General features: G+C 38.0%; 1 protein-coding gene and 1 non-coding gene across 5 annotated transcripts in view; both read left to right on the top strand.

The window, feature by feature from the left end:
• ANKS1B (ankyrin repeat and sterile alpha motif domain containing 1B) overlaps positions 1–15960 on the top strand; it is a 1160119-nt gene that overhangs the window by 119919 nt on the left and 1024240 nt on the right. The window lies entirely within an intron of this gene.
• On the top strand, positions 431–502 carry TRNAW-CCA (transfer RNA tryptophan (anticodon CCA)). Its single transcript has one exon. It is a non-coding gene; the product is annotated as a tRNA-Trp (tRNA).

Here is a 15960-nt window from a genome sequence, read left to right as displayed (position 1 = left end):
CCTCCGTCCATGGGATTTTCCAGGCAAGAGTACTGGAGTGGGGTGCCATTGCCTTCTCCATCTATGAGGCCACCATCACCCTAATACCAAAACCTGACCAAGATGCCACAAAAAAAGAAAACTACAGGCAAGTATCACTGATGAACATAGATGCAAAAATCCTTAACAAAATTCTAGCAAACAGAATCCAACAACATATTAAAAAGATCATACATCATGACCAAGTGGGCTTATCCCAGGGATGCAAGGATTCTTCAATATCCACAAATCAATCAATGTAATACACCACATTAACAAATTGAAAAATAAAAACCATGTGATTATCTCAATAGATGCAGAGAAAGCCTTTGACAAAATTCAGCATCCATTTATGATAAAAAACCTTCCAGAAAGCAGGAATAGAAGGAATATACCTCAACATAATAGGGCTTCCCTGGTGGCTCAGAGGTAAAAGCGTCTGCCTCCAATGCAGGAGACCCGGGTTCGATCCCTGGGTTGGGAAGATCCCCTGGAGAAGGAAATGGTAACCCACTCCAGAATTCTTGCCTGGAGAATCCCATGGACAGAGAAGCCTGGTAGGCTACAGTCCACGGGGTCGCAAAGAGTCGGACACAACTGAGCGACTTCACACACACACCTCAATGTAATAAAAGCTATATATGACAAACCCACAGCAAACCCATTATCTTCAACGGTGAAAAATTGAAAGCATTTCCCCTAAAGTCAGGAACAAGACAAGGGTGCCCACTCTCACCACTACTATTCAACATAGTTTTGGAAGTTTTGGGCACAGCAATCAGAGCAGAAAAAGAAATAAAAGGAATCCAGTTTGGAAAAGAAGAAGTAAAACTCTCACTGTTTGCAGATGACATGATCCTCTACATAGAAAACCCTAAAGACTCCACCAGAAAATTACTAGAGCTAATCAAAGAATATAGTAAAGTTGCAGGATATAAAATCAACACACAGAAATCTTTTGCATTCCTATACACTAACAATGAGAAAACAGAAAGAGAAATTAAGGAAAAAATTCCATTCACCGTTGCAACGAAAAGAATAAAATACTTAGGAATATATCTACCTAAAGAAACAAAAGACCTATATATAGAAAACTATAAAACACTGGTCGGAGAAGGCAATGGCACCCCACTCCAGTACTCTTGCCTGGAGAATCCCATGGACGGGGGAGCCTGGTGGGCTGCCGTCTTGGGGTCGCACAGAGTCGGACACAACTGAGCGACTCAGTGGCAGCAGCAGCAGCATAAAACACTGGTAAAAGAAATCAAAGAGGACACTAATGGATGGAGAAATATACTATGTTCATGGATTGGAAGAATCAATATAGTGAAAATGAGTATACTACCCAAAGCAATTTATAGATTCAGCGCAATCCCTATCAAGCTACCAACAGTATTTTTCACAGAGCTAGAACAAATAATTTCACAATTTGTATGGAAATACAAAAAACCTCGAATAGCAAAAGCAATCTTGAGAAGAAGAATGGAACTGGAGGAATCAGCCTACCTGACTTCAGGCTCTACTACAAAGCCACAGTTATCAAGACAGTATGGTACTGGCACAAAGACAGAAGTATAGATCAATGGAACAAAATAGAAAGCCCAGAGATAAATCCATGCACCTATGGACACCTTATCTTTGACAAAAGAGGCAAGAATATACAATGGAGAAAAGACAATCTCTTTAACAAGTGGTGCTGGGAAAACTGGTCAACCACTTGTAAAAGAATGAAACTAGAACACTTTCTAACACCATACACAAAAATAAACTCAAAATGGATTAAAGATCTGAATGTAAGACCAGAAACTATAAAACTCCTAGAGGAAAACATAGGCAAAACACTCTCCGACATAAACCACAGCAGGATCCTCTATGACCCACCTCCCAGAATATTGGAAATAAAAGCAAAAATAAACAAATGGGATCTAATTACAATTAAAAGCTTCTGCACAACAAAGGAAACTATAAGCAAGGTGAAAAGGCAGCCTTCAGAATGGAAGAAAATAATAGCAAACGAAGCAACAGACAAAGAATTAATCTCAAAAATATACAAGCAGCTCCTGCAGCTCAATTCCAGAAAAATAAATGACCCAATCAAAAAGTGGGCCAAACAACTAAACAGACATTTCTCCAAAGAAGACATACAGATGGCTAACAAACATGAAAAGATGCTCAACATCACTCATTATCAGAGAAATGCAAATCAAAACCACAATGAGGTTCCATTTCACGCCAGTCAGAATGGCTGCGATCCAAAAGTCTACAAGCAATAAATGCTGGAGAGGGTGTGGAGAAAAGGGAACCCTCTTACACTGTTGGTGGGAATGCAAACTAGTATAGCCACTATGAAGAACAGTGTGGAGATTGCTTAAAAAACTGGAAATAGAACTGCTATATGACCCAGCAATCCCACTGCTGGGCATATACACCGAGGAAACCAGACTTGAAAGAGACACATGTACCCCAGTGTTCATCACAGCACTGTTTATAATAGCGAGGACATGGAAGCAACCTAGATGTCAATCAGCAGACGAATGGATAAAGAAAGCTGTGGTACATATATACATGGAGTATTACTCAGCCATTAAAAAGAATACATTTGAATCAGTTCTAACGAGGTGGATGAAACTGGAGCCTATTATACAGAGTGAAGTAAGCCAGAAAGAAAAACACCAATACAGCATATATATGGAATTTAGAAAGATGGTAACGATAACCCTGTATGCGAGACAGCAAAAGAGAGATAGATGTATAGAAAGAACAGTCTTTTGGACTCTGTGGGAGAGGGCGAGGGTGGGATGATATGGGAGAATGGCATTGAAACATGTAAATTATCACATGTGAAATGAATCGGCAGTCCAGGTTCGATGCATGATTCAGGGTGCTCGGGGCTGGTGCACTGGGATGACCCAGAGTGATGGGATGGGGAGGGAGGTGGGAGGGGGGTTCAGGATGGGGAACACATGTACACCCATGGTGGATTCATGTAAATGTATGGCAAAACCAATACAATATTGTAAAGTAAAATAAATAAAACTGAGATTAAAAAAAAAAAAAAGAACCACATGTCAAATTGCCAAAGCAAGGACTTATTTTGCTTCCAAAACTTGTTATTTCTTGAAACACCGTTCATATGATTTGTGTATTTTATGCACATAAATGTATTTATATCAATATTTATTTTATTTGCAATAGTGATACACTCAGTATAAAACAGGGTCATGAACATATGCTTAAAAATTTTAATTGCAGTATATTAGTTCAAATATACAACATAGTGATTCAATACTTTTGTAGATCTTACTCCATTTAAAGTTATTAGGAAAAATGGCTATATGTATTTAATTTACATTATATTAATTCTTGATTTTTTATCAGGTGTTTTTGATTTATTTTAGTTGTGGGGAACTTGGACTAGTGTGTGTATCTGTGGCTGATTTAGAGTATGTGAAACTAGCAGAAAAGGATTTTACCACATATAGACTTGTCAAAAGCAAATAAAGCTATTAATTTGAAGCTTGTTATTAACATATTCTCTGCTGAAAAAGAGCAATCAAGCAAATTTAATCTACTCATACAAAATTAACTCTGTCCCTTGAGTCATTTAACATAATTGGGGTATTTCTTCTTAGGGGTATAAAACACTTTCATTATTTTGTAGAGATAAAAAAGGAAGACAAATAAAAATCTTATATTTATGAAAACCTAGAATTATTGATATGTTTTATGTATTAAAAATTTGAGTTAGATGATAGAGAACTTGGTTTATGTTGAAGTCATACATATGAAACAAAGACTTCACCAAAAGGATAGGACTTTCAGGTTACTTGGAGATTTAAGATATATTAGAGACAAGAAAGTTTATAAAACATAAATAACTGAGAGATGATGACTGGACATTAAAAAAAAATAAACCAGTGATTTAAAATACAATTAAAATGATTATTTCCTGAGGTGAGGAAAAAATACAAAGAGAAATGAGAGAAAAAAGATGTATGTGATATATTTGGGAATCTAACATTCTAGTCATAGATGTTCTAGAAAGGGAAAATAAATAGAAGAAATAATAATAAAAACAAAATAAAGTAACATTTCCCTGAAATGAAGACAAATTTAAATCTTTCCTTGAAAGCCAGAGAGTGTTGTTGACCTGAAACAAATAAACTGCTAGTTATTTCAGTAGCAAAGTGGGTTTATTTGGGATCAACAAAGTATTGGAATTTGGGGATGGACTTCCCTGGTGGCTCAGTCAATAAAGAATCCACCTGTGGTGCAGGAGACCTGGGTTTGAGCCCTGGTTTGGAAAGATCCCCTGGAGGAGGACATGGCAACCCACTCTAGCATTCTTGCCTGGAGAATCCCCAAGGACAGAGAAACCTGGTGGACTTCAGTCCAAGGAGTTGCAAAGAGTTGGACATAACTGAGCCACTGAGTACAGAAAAACCATGGTGAGATACACAGTCAAGTCCCATACAGCAGAGAGAGGAGAACTCTTGAAGAGGTGAAAAGGAAACTGAGAGGTGTATAGTAAACAAAGAGTCCATTGAAGGAACTGAAATTTGGAAATACAGTGGCTTTTCATTAGCTGAGCTCTTGTCAGGCAAGAAGAGGAAATGTTTTTTCCTTTTGGGCTGTGTTATCATCAAAAGTCCATCTAGTCAAAGCTATGGTTTTTCCAGTAGTCATGTATGGATGTGAGAGTTGGACTATAAAGAAAGCTGAGCACTGAAGAATTGATGGTTTTGAACTGTGGTGTTGGAGAAGACTCTTGAGAGCCCCTTGGACTGCAAGGAGATCCAACCAGTCCATCCTGAAGGAAATCAGTCCTGAATATTCATTGGAAGGACTGATGCTGAAGCTGAAACTCAATACTTTGGCCACCTGATGGGAAGAACTGACTCCTTGGAAAAGACCCTAATGCTGGGAAAGATTGAAGGCAGGAGGAGAAGGGAATGACAGAGGCTGAGATGGTTGGATGGCATCACCGACTTACTGGACATGAGTTTTCAAGGCCCAGCACTACCCATACATTTCGGTCAGATACACCTCGAAAAGGTTCATTAACAGTGATGGAATTTGCTGGGCACGTGTGGACAGGTCAAGGTTTTTTAACAGCCTCATAGTATCCACCTAAATCTTTCCAGAGGACAACACTGACTTTAAGAAAGAGATTCCAAGTGGCCTCCTGATGTGACATCACCAGAACTACAACCCTTCTGGAGCATTGAAAGCCTCAGCACACCAATTATCACTTGAAAAGTGGAAGAAGTATTATGTTATGTATCTGACAGTCTGAGAAGTTCCAGGAGTTGGTGATGGATAGGGAAGCCTGGCGTGCTGCAATCCATGGGGTCACAAAGAGTTGGACACGACTGAGTGACTGAACTGAACTGAACTGAACTGATCATTATAGAGTATGAGGGCTCCCCCTTCTGGTCTGTTGTCTCTTCCAATTGAGGGTTCTTAGTTTTTCAGTGTTAACAAAAACTATTGTGAGAAAAAACCTACACTCAGATATATCCCAGTGGAATCTCTGAATTCTATGAACAGTAATTTTGTAAGATTTTAGGTTGCAAAAGCAGATACTGTCTTTTCAGTCTAAAGGAAAAAGAATCAAATTGACATTGTTCTTCCTGTCTGTAATAGTATATGCTAAAAGATAGTGGGGCCGTGTATTCAGAATTCCACAGGAAAAACATTCTGAAGGTATTATATGCGTTCAACTTACAGATGTGTAACTATTTTTAATGGTACTGAGAAATTGTGACTTGTAATGAGAAATTTTTATATATTTGTTTGTTTGTTGTCCAGTTTCTGCGGCAGAGCTCCTAAAACCCTAGGAATTTCCTAAGAGATAAGAGCTATAAAGATATCTTTTGTGATGTTAATGAGGTGACTCTTGGACTGCACCTGAGGATAGGGGATGATTACAAGGAGACCCGATCAAGTAGTTAGAGAGTTTAACTGTCAGTCCTATCTCTGTGACCTCAGAGAAGGGGAGAGGGGCTGGAGGAACCAATCTCTCATGGCCAGTGATTTAATCAATCATGTTTATGTAATGAAGCCTTCATAAAATCCCACAAAGGACTGAATTTAGAGAGCTTCCAGGTTGGTGAATATGGGGAAACTGGGGAGAGTGCTGTATCTGGAGAGAGCATGGAAATTCCAAGTCCTTTCCCCTCTGTATCTCATTAGCTGGCTGTTTCTAAGCTATATCCTTTTATAATAAACCAGTTATCTAGTAAGTGAAATGAGTTCTGAGTTCTGTGAACTGCTCTAGCAAATTAATTGCAGCCAAGGAGGGAGTTGTAGGAATGAACCTCTGACTTATAGCCAGTTGGTCAGAAGTATAGGTAACAACCCGGCCTTGTGATCTCATTTGTAGCTGGTTGGTCAGAAGCACAAGTAACAACCTGGGCTTTGGATTGGCACCTGTAGTGGAGGGCAGTCTTGTGGGACAGAGGTCCTCACTTGCGGAATATGCTATCTCTCGATAGATAGTGTCAGAATTGAGTTGAATTAAGTTGAATTCTCAGACACCTTGCTGGTGTCCAAAAATTGTTTGGTATTGTGTCGGAAGCCCTCCTCCCCCTACCTTCACACACATTGGACTTGGATGCAGGAACTCAAGAAAGGTACCAAGACAGACATTTCAGACAAAATTCCTAAAGAAAGTTCTTTGGCCAAATGAACTTGAATCAGAATAATATCTCAATTAAAAAAAAAGATTAATTTATCTAACTGAAATAATTGAAAATTCTTATTCATGAGGTATAAATCTTAGAATTTTTTTTTCAGTTTCTATTACCACTGTGTTCTATAGAAATTTTATTTTCTGGTGGATGAGCAACACGCTGTTTAATAATATCTAATTCTAATTCTATGTGTTTTTACTTTCTATTATTAAAATAGTTACATTCAAACTATTAAGACTTATTTCTGCTTATTTTGTCTAAATAAAATCCATTGAAAATTAACTACATAGTTGTAAAATAATGATGAATTTTCAGTCGTTACATCTTTGTGGTCAGAATCCAAATCAAGAAAATAGAATTTTATTAGGACTCCAGAAACCCTAATTGTGCTGTATTCTAAAGTTACTATTTCCTCTAAAGGTAATTATTGTCTTGACTTCTAACACAACATATTAGCTTTCCTCATTTTGAACTTGTTCAGATGGAATTTTATATATGTCTTTTGTATGAAGTCTTTTATATATGACTTTTGAGAGCTCAATTTAATGTTTGTAAAACTCATTCATTTGTGGAGAATAACAATAATATATTCCTTTTCATTGCTGTGTAGTATTGTGCTTTGTGAATATACTCCAGCTTATTCTTTGTCTACAATTGATGGTTAGTCTTTTTGCTATTGTGAATAGTATTTGCTTGTACATGTCTTTGATGTGTAAGTGCTACGTTGCTTCAGTTGTGTCTGACTCTTTGTGAACCCATGGACCGTAGCCTGCCAGGCTCTTTGTCCATGGAATTCTCCAGGCAAGAATACTGGAGTGGGTTGCTGGGCCCTTCTCCAGGGGATCTTCTGAACCCAAGGATAGAACCCATGTCTCTTATGTCTCCTGCATTGGCAGGCAGGTTCTTTACCACTAGCACCACATAATTTTTGAACTGCTAGTCATAGGCTATACGTATGTGAATTTTTAATAAATATTGTTAAATAACTTTTCAGTGTTTATACCAATTTACATTTCTACTAGCAGCATATGAAAATTCCAGTTGCTTCACATCCTTGCTAACACTTAGTTTTCATTTTACTCATTCTGGTAGATAGACAGTGATATTTCATTGAGATATTAATTTGTATTTTTTGTGATGACTAATGAAGTTGAGCAACTCTATGTGCGTGTGTGTGTGAGAGAGAGACAAGAGACTCTTAACCAAACATGTAAAGAACTCCTAAAAATCAATTAAAACAATTTTAATGGCACACAACCCAACACAAAATGGACAAATATTGAACAGGCATTTCAAAAAATAGATACTAAATACACACATACTGGTTTATGTCTTCATTTTTGTTGGTCTTGTCTGTTTGAAAATCTCATTCTCATGTTACATTCAAAGCTTTCTGCCTTTGTGTGAGCAGTTTAGTCTGGAGGGGAATATGGAGATAGCACTCATACTTATTCCCTCACCTTCCTGTTCCCTCTGCCCCTGAATCCCTTCTTCACTTTGCTAGGAGGAAGGCAAAGGGCCAAAGGATGTCTTCTTATATTAATACAATGTGATGGCCCATGGCAAGGTTTATGACCCTTTTTCCCTTGTCCTTACTCCTAAATTGGTTTGTCCATATCTTTCCACAGATAAATACTGCCACACCCAGGAGGTAGCCTCAGTCTGTATTCCTTTCAGTTCAGTTCAGTCACACAGTCGTGTCTGACTCTTTGCCACCTAATGGACTGCAGCACACCAGGCTTCCCTGTCCATCACCAACTCCTGGAGCTTTCTCAAACTCGTGTCCATCGAGTAGGTGATGCCATCCAACCATCTCATCTTTTTTGTCGTTCCCTTCTCCTCCTAGTTTTAATCTTTCCCAGCATCAGGGTCTTTCCCAGTGAGCCAGTTCTTTGCATGAGGTGGCCAAAGTATTGGAGCCTCAGCTTTAGCATCAGTCCTTCCAATGAATATTCAGGATTGATTTCCTTTACAATTGACTGATTTGATTTCCTTGCAGTCCAAGGGACTCTCAAGAATTTTCTCCAATACCACAGTTCAAAAGCATCAATTCTTTGGTGCTCAGTTTTCTTTATGATCCAACTCTCACATCCATCCATGACTACTGGAAAAACCATAGCTTTGACTAGACAGACCTTTCTTGGCAAAGTAATGTCTCTGCTTTTTAATACTCTGTCTAGGTTTGTCACAGCTTTTCTTCCAAGGAGCAAGTGTCTTTTAATTTCATGGCTGCAGTCACCATCTGAAGTGATTTTGGAGTCCAAGAAAATAAACTTACTGTCCATTGTTTCAGGGCTTCCCTGATAACTCAGTTGGTAAAGAATCTGCCTGCAATGCAGGATTGCCTGCAGTGCAGGAGACCCCAGTTCAATTCCTGGGTTGAGAAGATCTGCTGGAGAAAGGATGGGCTGGAGAAGGGGTGCACTGGAGAAGGGATGGGCTATCCACTCCAGTATTCATGGGGTTCCCTTGTGGCTCAGCTGGTAAAGAATCTGCTTACAATGCAGGAGACCTGGGTTTGATTACTGGGTTGCGAAGATCTCCTGGAGAAGGGAAAGGCTACCCACTCCAGTATTCTGGCCTAAAGAATTGTTTCCCCATCTTCATGTTTGCCATGAAGCGATGGCACCAGATGCCATGGTCTTAGTTTTTAGTTTTTTGAATGTTGAGTTTTAAGCCAGTTTTTCACCCTCCTCTTTCACTTTCATCAAGAAGCTCTTTAGTTTCTCTTTGCTCTTTGTCATAAGGGTGGTGTCATCTGCATATCTGAGGTTATGGTATTTCTTCCGGCAATCTTGGTTCCAACTTGTGCTTCATCCAGCCCGACATTTCACATGATGTACTCTGCATGTAAGTTAAATAAGTAGGGTGGTAATATACAGCCTTGTCGTACTCCTTTCCCAGTTTTGAACCAGTCTTTTCAAAATTCACGACTGAAGCAATTGAGCGCATCCCCTATGTTGTGTGATCGAGTAGCCATTGTCCTCATGAGGCTATCAAGCACTTGAAATATGGCTAGTTCTAATTGCAGTGTGCTTTAATGTAAAATAGACACTGATTTTGAAAGCAGTGCAAAAAATGTAAAAATACGTCAATAATTTTTACATCAATTACATGTTGAAATGCTGTTTGGATATTCTCAGTTAAATAAAATATACAAAATTTAATCTCTTTTAAAAAATCTTTTTAATGTGGCTACTAGAAAATTTAAATTTACATGTATGGCTTACATTATTCCAGATTCATTACATTCATATGAGACACTTTTAGCCCATGATAATAAAATTACATCATCACTATGGAGATGAGAACTTAACTTAGAGCACGTGTACATGTCCAGTTCATCCACAGGTGGAAGCAAACTATTAAGATACAAATTGAAAATGAGGGCTTTGTTTTCATTGCCTGAAAATCATCTGATATATAAGAAGACCATTCCTACATACTCTGACCATGCTTGAGGCATTCAGTGCACATTCTGTACGTTTTCATATCTGAAGCCTTGGGGTGATCTCAAGTGTCTAGAGTCAGGTAAGAATCAAGAAAAACTGTTAAGTTTTATGTGCTCCTTGAGGATTTGTCCCATAGGTTGGTAGAGGGTATAATGATGATCAGTTTGTGGAGTAGCTGTGTTTAAGTTTTATTTGCTATACATGAAAATATTGGCCTGAGAAACTCAGACTTTATTTAGGTATAATGTTAAATATGTGAGAGCTTAGGGAACACAATATTCTCACTAATGAACATCCAGGTTATTTAAAACCTCTGTGGAAAACCTATCTGTTTATATTTGTTCTGAAACATATTAATCCAATTTGAAATACTAGCACAAATAGTGTAACAACAGAAATTAAATCTTTGGTAATTGGGGCTCTCTTATTGTCTCAGACCATTCATTGTGGGCACAAATTCTAACATACAGAATTGAAAACATAGATAAGTCTGTATCAGAGATGGAATTTAGTGTGTATTAGACTAAGACCAAAAACCTATAAATTTCCTTTTTTGGGGGAATAAATATGTAATAATATTAAAATAGGTAGCAAAATTTTAAATTAAGGTTTTAGTTGGGAGGTCTGGGTCTGGCTTATTTATAATCTTTCAAATGTGTGTAGATGTTCTATGGATATGTGGATATATGCCTAAGGCAGTCAACTATATTTATATGTATGCTAAATTTCTATTCTAAACATCCTTGTTTAAAAAAAGATGTATCCACATTTATTCTGTTTAGGAAAGAAGATATGCACTGGATATGTTTTCCCCATGCTCCTATTATAATTAATTCCTTTTTTAAAATAGCCAGGAACTGAGAGGGTATAGGTAAATGAAATCTACAGACCTTTAATCTTATTTTAGTTATAAATACCAGTATCTTCCCCTACTAAATATTTATAAGGTCTAATAACATGCAGGAAATTTGAAAATAATTTGAGTTAATTTACAGTATTTTCTCATTTCTTTTCCATCCTTTGCCAAAGGTATTCCTGGGCAATATAGTATGCTAGTCAGCTTTAACTGAAACTTGACTTTCCCCAAGGGACACCAGTGCCCTTGCAGTCCTCTCTAATGAAGATACCTCATCATCCATGCATTTCACTCATGCATGTAGAAACCTCAGTTATTCTTTGGCTCCTATCCTATTCATATGGGTACCACATCCATTAGGTTTTATTTTAGGCATATTGATATCTGCCAGAATTTCCTACCTCTTCTCTACCTCTGTATCTCCACTAGTTCTGATTTTTTTTGTTTCTTCCCCAGATTGTTAAAACAGACTGCTAACTTGACTCCCTAAAACCAATTTGTTCACTCTCTTCACTTTCCTGTCACAAGAGCTCTCCTGTAACACTGACCCAACCCAGAAACATGCTTAGTATCTTTCTGATAACCTCTTGGTCCAAGTTGCTTAGAACAGACTAAGCTATTTGGCATGTTACAAGGCTGTTCACAATCTGGAGCAAACCTATCTTTTCTCCCTCATATTTTATTGTTTATAAAAATTTTTCCATGAAAAATAACTTGATAATTTTGACTATTAAAGCAATTCAGAGGTGATTATTTTTGCATGCACTTTTCTATGTTAATGTAAATATTTATCATCAGTACAATGGTAATGATAATAGTCTCTGTCTTATAGTTATATGGATGTAAATGAGTTAATGTAGGTAAAACATTTAGGGCATTTAGGGCATTGACTCACACAATATTATGCAACTTGTTTTTTTTTTTTTTCATTTAATATGTTTTCAAGGTCAATATATATAGGTCAAACATTTGTTTTAACAGTTGCATAATCCATGGTGTAGATGAATCCTGATTAATTTTTCCCTTTTTTATAAGCTATCTCTTCTTTACTTTTAAAATTATACATATTTTTGTGCCTGTAGTCTTCATATTAATACTTTTTTCCATAGACATGTAGAGAAATTTGCAGGAAAAAATTGTGAAGTGAAGGAATTATGGGATCTACTGCCACCAATTATAAATAATACTAAAAAATCTGATTCTAGTGCCAGAATAGAGAAATTGGTTACTATAAGAGAACCCCTAAAACAGATCAGCAGTACATATAGGCATACCTTCAAGATATTGTGAGCTTTGTTCCAGACCACTGCAATAAAGCAAATATTGCAATAAAGTGAGTCACATGGATATTTTTGTTCCCCAGTGCATGCAGAAGTTATGTTTATACCATGCTGTAGTCTGTTAAGTGTATAGTACCATTATGTTGAAAAAGCTGTGGACATACCTTAATTAAAACATACTTTATTTTTAGTAAATGATAAACATCATCTGAGCTTTTAGCAAGTTGTAATCTTTTCGCTGGTAGAAGGTCTTGCCTTGATGTTGATAGCTGCTGACTGATCTGGGTGGTGGTTGCTGAATGTTAGGGTGGCTATGGCAATTTCATAAAATAACACAACAATTAAGTTTGCCCTATCTATTAATTCCTTCTTTGAATTATTTCTTGTAGCAGAAGGTGTTGTTTCAAAGCATTTTACACACATCAGAGCCTCTTTGAATATAGAAGTCAATCCTCTCAAACCCTGTTGCTGCTTCATTAAGTTTTGTGCTATTCTAAATTCTTTGAAGACTTTTAACATTCTTCAAAGTGCCTTCATCAGAATAGATTCTATGTCAAGAAACCGCTTCTTTTGCTCATTCACAAGAACCAACTCCTTACATGTTCAAAGTCTATCATGAGATTGCAGCAATTTGGTCATCTCTTTGGGCTCCACTTTTAATTCTCTTGCTATTTCCAGCACATTTGCAGTTACTTCTTCGCTGAAGTATGAGTATAAAGTATGAGGCCCTCAAAGACATCCATTAGGGTTGAAGTCAACTGCTTCCAAACTCCTATTAGTGTTGATATTTTTACTTCTACCCATCAATCACAAATGTCCTTAATGGCATCCAGAAGGGTAAATTGTTTTCAGAAGGTTTTCATTTGACTTTGTCCAGATCCATCAGAGGAATCATTATCTATGGCAGCTACAGCATTACAAAATGTATCTTAAATAGTAAGACTTAAAAATTAAAATCACTCCTTGATCTGTGGGCTATAAAATGGATGTTGTGTTGGCAGGTGTGAAAACAACATTAATCTCATTGTATATCTCCATCAGAGGTCTTGGGTGACCAGATGTATTGTCATTGAGCAGTAATATTTGGAAAGGAGTATTTTTCCAGAGTAATAAGTGGGCTTAAAATATTCAGTAAACCTTGTTGTAAACAGATGTGCTGTCATCCAGTCTTTCTTGTTCCATTTATAGAGTATAGAGGAGATTTAGCATAATTCTTCAGGGCCCTAGGATTTTCAGAATGATGAATTTATTTTTAATTAATTGATTTATTTTTTAAATTGAAATATAGTTGATTTTCCATGATCCAGCGGATGTTGGCAATTTGATCTCTGGTTCTTCTGCCTTTTCTAAAACCAGCTTGAACATCAGGAAGTTCATGGTTCACATATTGCTGAAGCCTGGCTTGGAGAATTTTGAGCATTACTTTACTAGCATGTGAGATGAGTGCAATTGTGCGGTAGTTTAAGCATTCTTTGGCATTGCCTTTTTTTGGGATTGGAATGAAAACTGACCTTTTCCAGTCCTGTGGCCACTGCTGAGTTTTCCAAATTTGCAGGCATATTGAGTACAGCACTTTCACAGCATCATCTTTCAGGATTTGGAATAGCTCAACTGGAATTCCATCACCTCCACTAGCTTTGTTCGTAGTGATGCTTTCTAAGGCCCACTTGTCTTCACATTCCAGGATGTCTGGCTCTAGGTCAGTGATCACACCATTGTGATTATGTGGGTCGTGAAGATCTTTTTTGTACAGTTTGTCTGTGTATTCTTGCCATCTCTTCTTAATATCTTCTGCTTGTGTTAGGTCCATACCATTTCTATCCTTTATTGTGCCCATCTTTGCATGAAATGAGTCCCTTGGACTGCAAGGGTATCCAACCAGTCCATTCTGAAGGACATCAGCCCTGGGATTTCTTTGGAAGGAATGATGCTAAAGCTGAAACTCCAATACTTTGGCCACCACATGCGAAGAGTTGACTTATTGGAAAAGACTCTGATGCTGGGAGGGATTGGGGGCAAGAGGAGAAAGGGACGACAGAGGATGAGATGGCTGGATGGCATCACTGACTCGATGGACGTGAGTCTGGGTGAACTCTGGTAGTTGGTGATGGACAGGGAGGCCTGGCGTGCTGTGATTCATGGGGTTGCAAAGAGTCGGACACGACTGAGTGATCTGATCTGATCTGATAGTTGATTTATGATTGCCTTCAATTTTGAGTCACCAGCTACATTAGCTCCTAACAAGAGAGTCAGTCTGTCCTTTGAAGCTTTGAAGCCGGACTCTGACTTCTCTCTAGCTATGAAAGTTTTAGATGGCATTGTATTCTAATGTAAGGCTGTTTTGTCTATATCGAAAAATCTGTTGTTTACTGTGCTTCCCTTGTGGCTCAGCAGGTAAAGAATCCGCCTGCAATGCAGGAGACCTGGGTTTGATCTCTGGATTGGGAAGATCCACTGGAGAAGGAAAAGGCTACCTACTCACTCCACTATTCTGGCCTGGAGAATTCCATGGACTGTATAGTCCATGGGGTCACAAAGAGTTAGACACAACTGAGCTACTTTCACTATCACGGTGGGCATGATATTTAGTTATTTTGATTATATCTTCTGGATAACTTGCTGCAGCTTCTACATTAGCACTTGCTTCATCTTGCATTTTTATGTAATGTGCTTTTATATGATTCTTTCTTCAAATTGTAGTTTTCTGAGTGGCAGTGCTGGCCTTGACTGTGGTTGTGAGTCCTAACAATGCCCAAGTTGTCATAGTTACCTTGGCCGGGGTTATCAAGCAGTTAATGGTCCAGGAGGCATTGCTGACAATCTTGAGAGAGTTGGCATACTTCTCATAGTTTATGCCCATCACAAACATGGAGGCATGTGGAATCCTGCTGGAGCATGCTCAAACCCATGTCCCCTTCATTGGCAGGTATATTCTTAACTTCTGGACCACCAGGAAAGTCTTATTCTTGATCTCAAGAGGAATGCACTCAGTCTTTTATCATTAAGATGATTTTAGCTACAACTTTTTTGTAGATGTCTTTTATCCATTCAGTTCAGTTCAATCACTCAGTCATGTCCACGTCTTTGTGACCCCATGGACTGCAGCACGCCAGGCTTCCCTATCCATCACCAACTCCTGGAACTTGCGCAAATTCATGTCCATTAAGTCGGTGATGCCATCCAACCATCTCAACCTCTGTTATTCCATTCTCCTCCTGCCTTCAATCTTTCCCAACATCAGAGTCTTTTCCAAGGAGTCAGTTCTTCACATCAGGTGGCCAAAGTATTGGAGTTTCAGCTTCAGCATCAGTCCTTCCAATGAATATTCAGGATGGACTGGTTGGATCTCCTTGCAGTCCAAGGGGCTCTCAAGAGTCTTTTCCAACACCACAGTTCAAAATGATCAATTCTTCAACACTCAGCTTTCTTTATAGTCCAACTCCCACATCATTACATGACTAATGGAAAATCATAGCTTTGACTAGATGGACGTTTGTCAGCAAAGCAATGTCTCTGCTTTTTAATATGACATTTAATAAATGTCATAACTTTTCTTCCAAGGAGCAAACATCTTTTAATTTCATGGCTGCAGTCACCACCTGCAGTGATTTTCAAGCCCTCTAAAATAAAGTCTCTCACTGTTTCCATTATTTCCCCAT

This window comes from Bos javanicus, chromosome 5 (assembly GCF_032452875.1).
Source record: "Bos javanicus breed banteng chromosome 5, ARS-OSU_banteng_1.0, whole genome shotgun sequence".
NCBI classification, from domain to species: Eukaryota; Metazoa; Chordata; class Mammalia; order Artiodactyla; family Bovidae; genus Bos; species Bos javanicus.
Note: the sequence above shows the minus strand (reverse complement) of the source record. Positions and strands in the feature narration are given on the sequence as shown.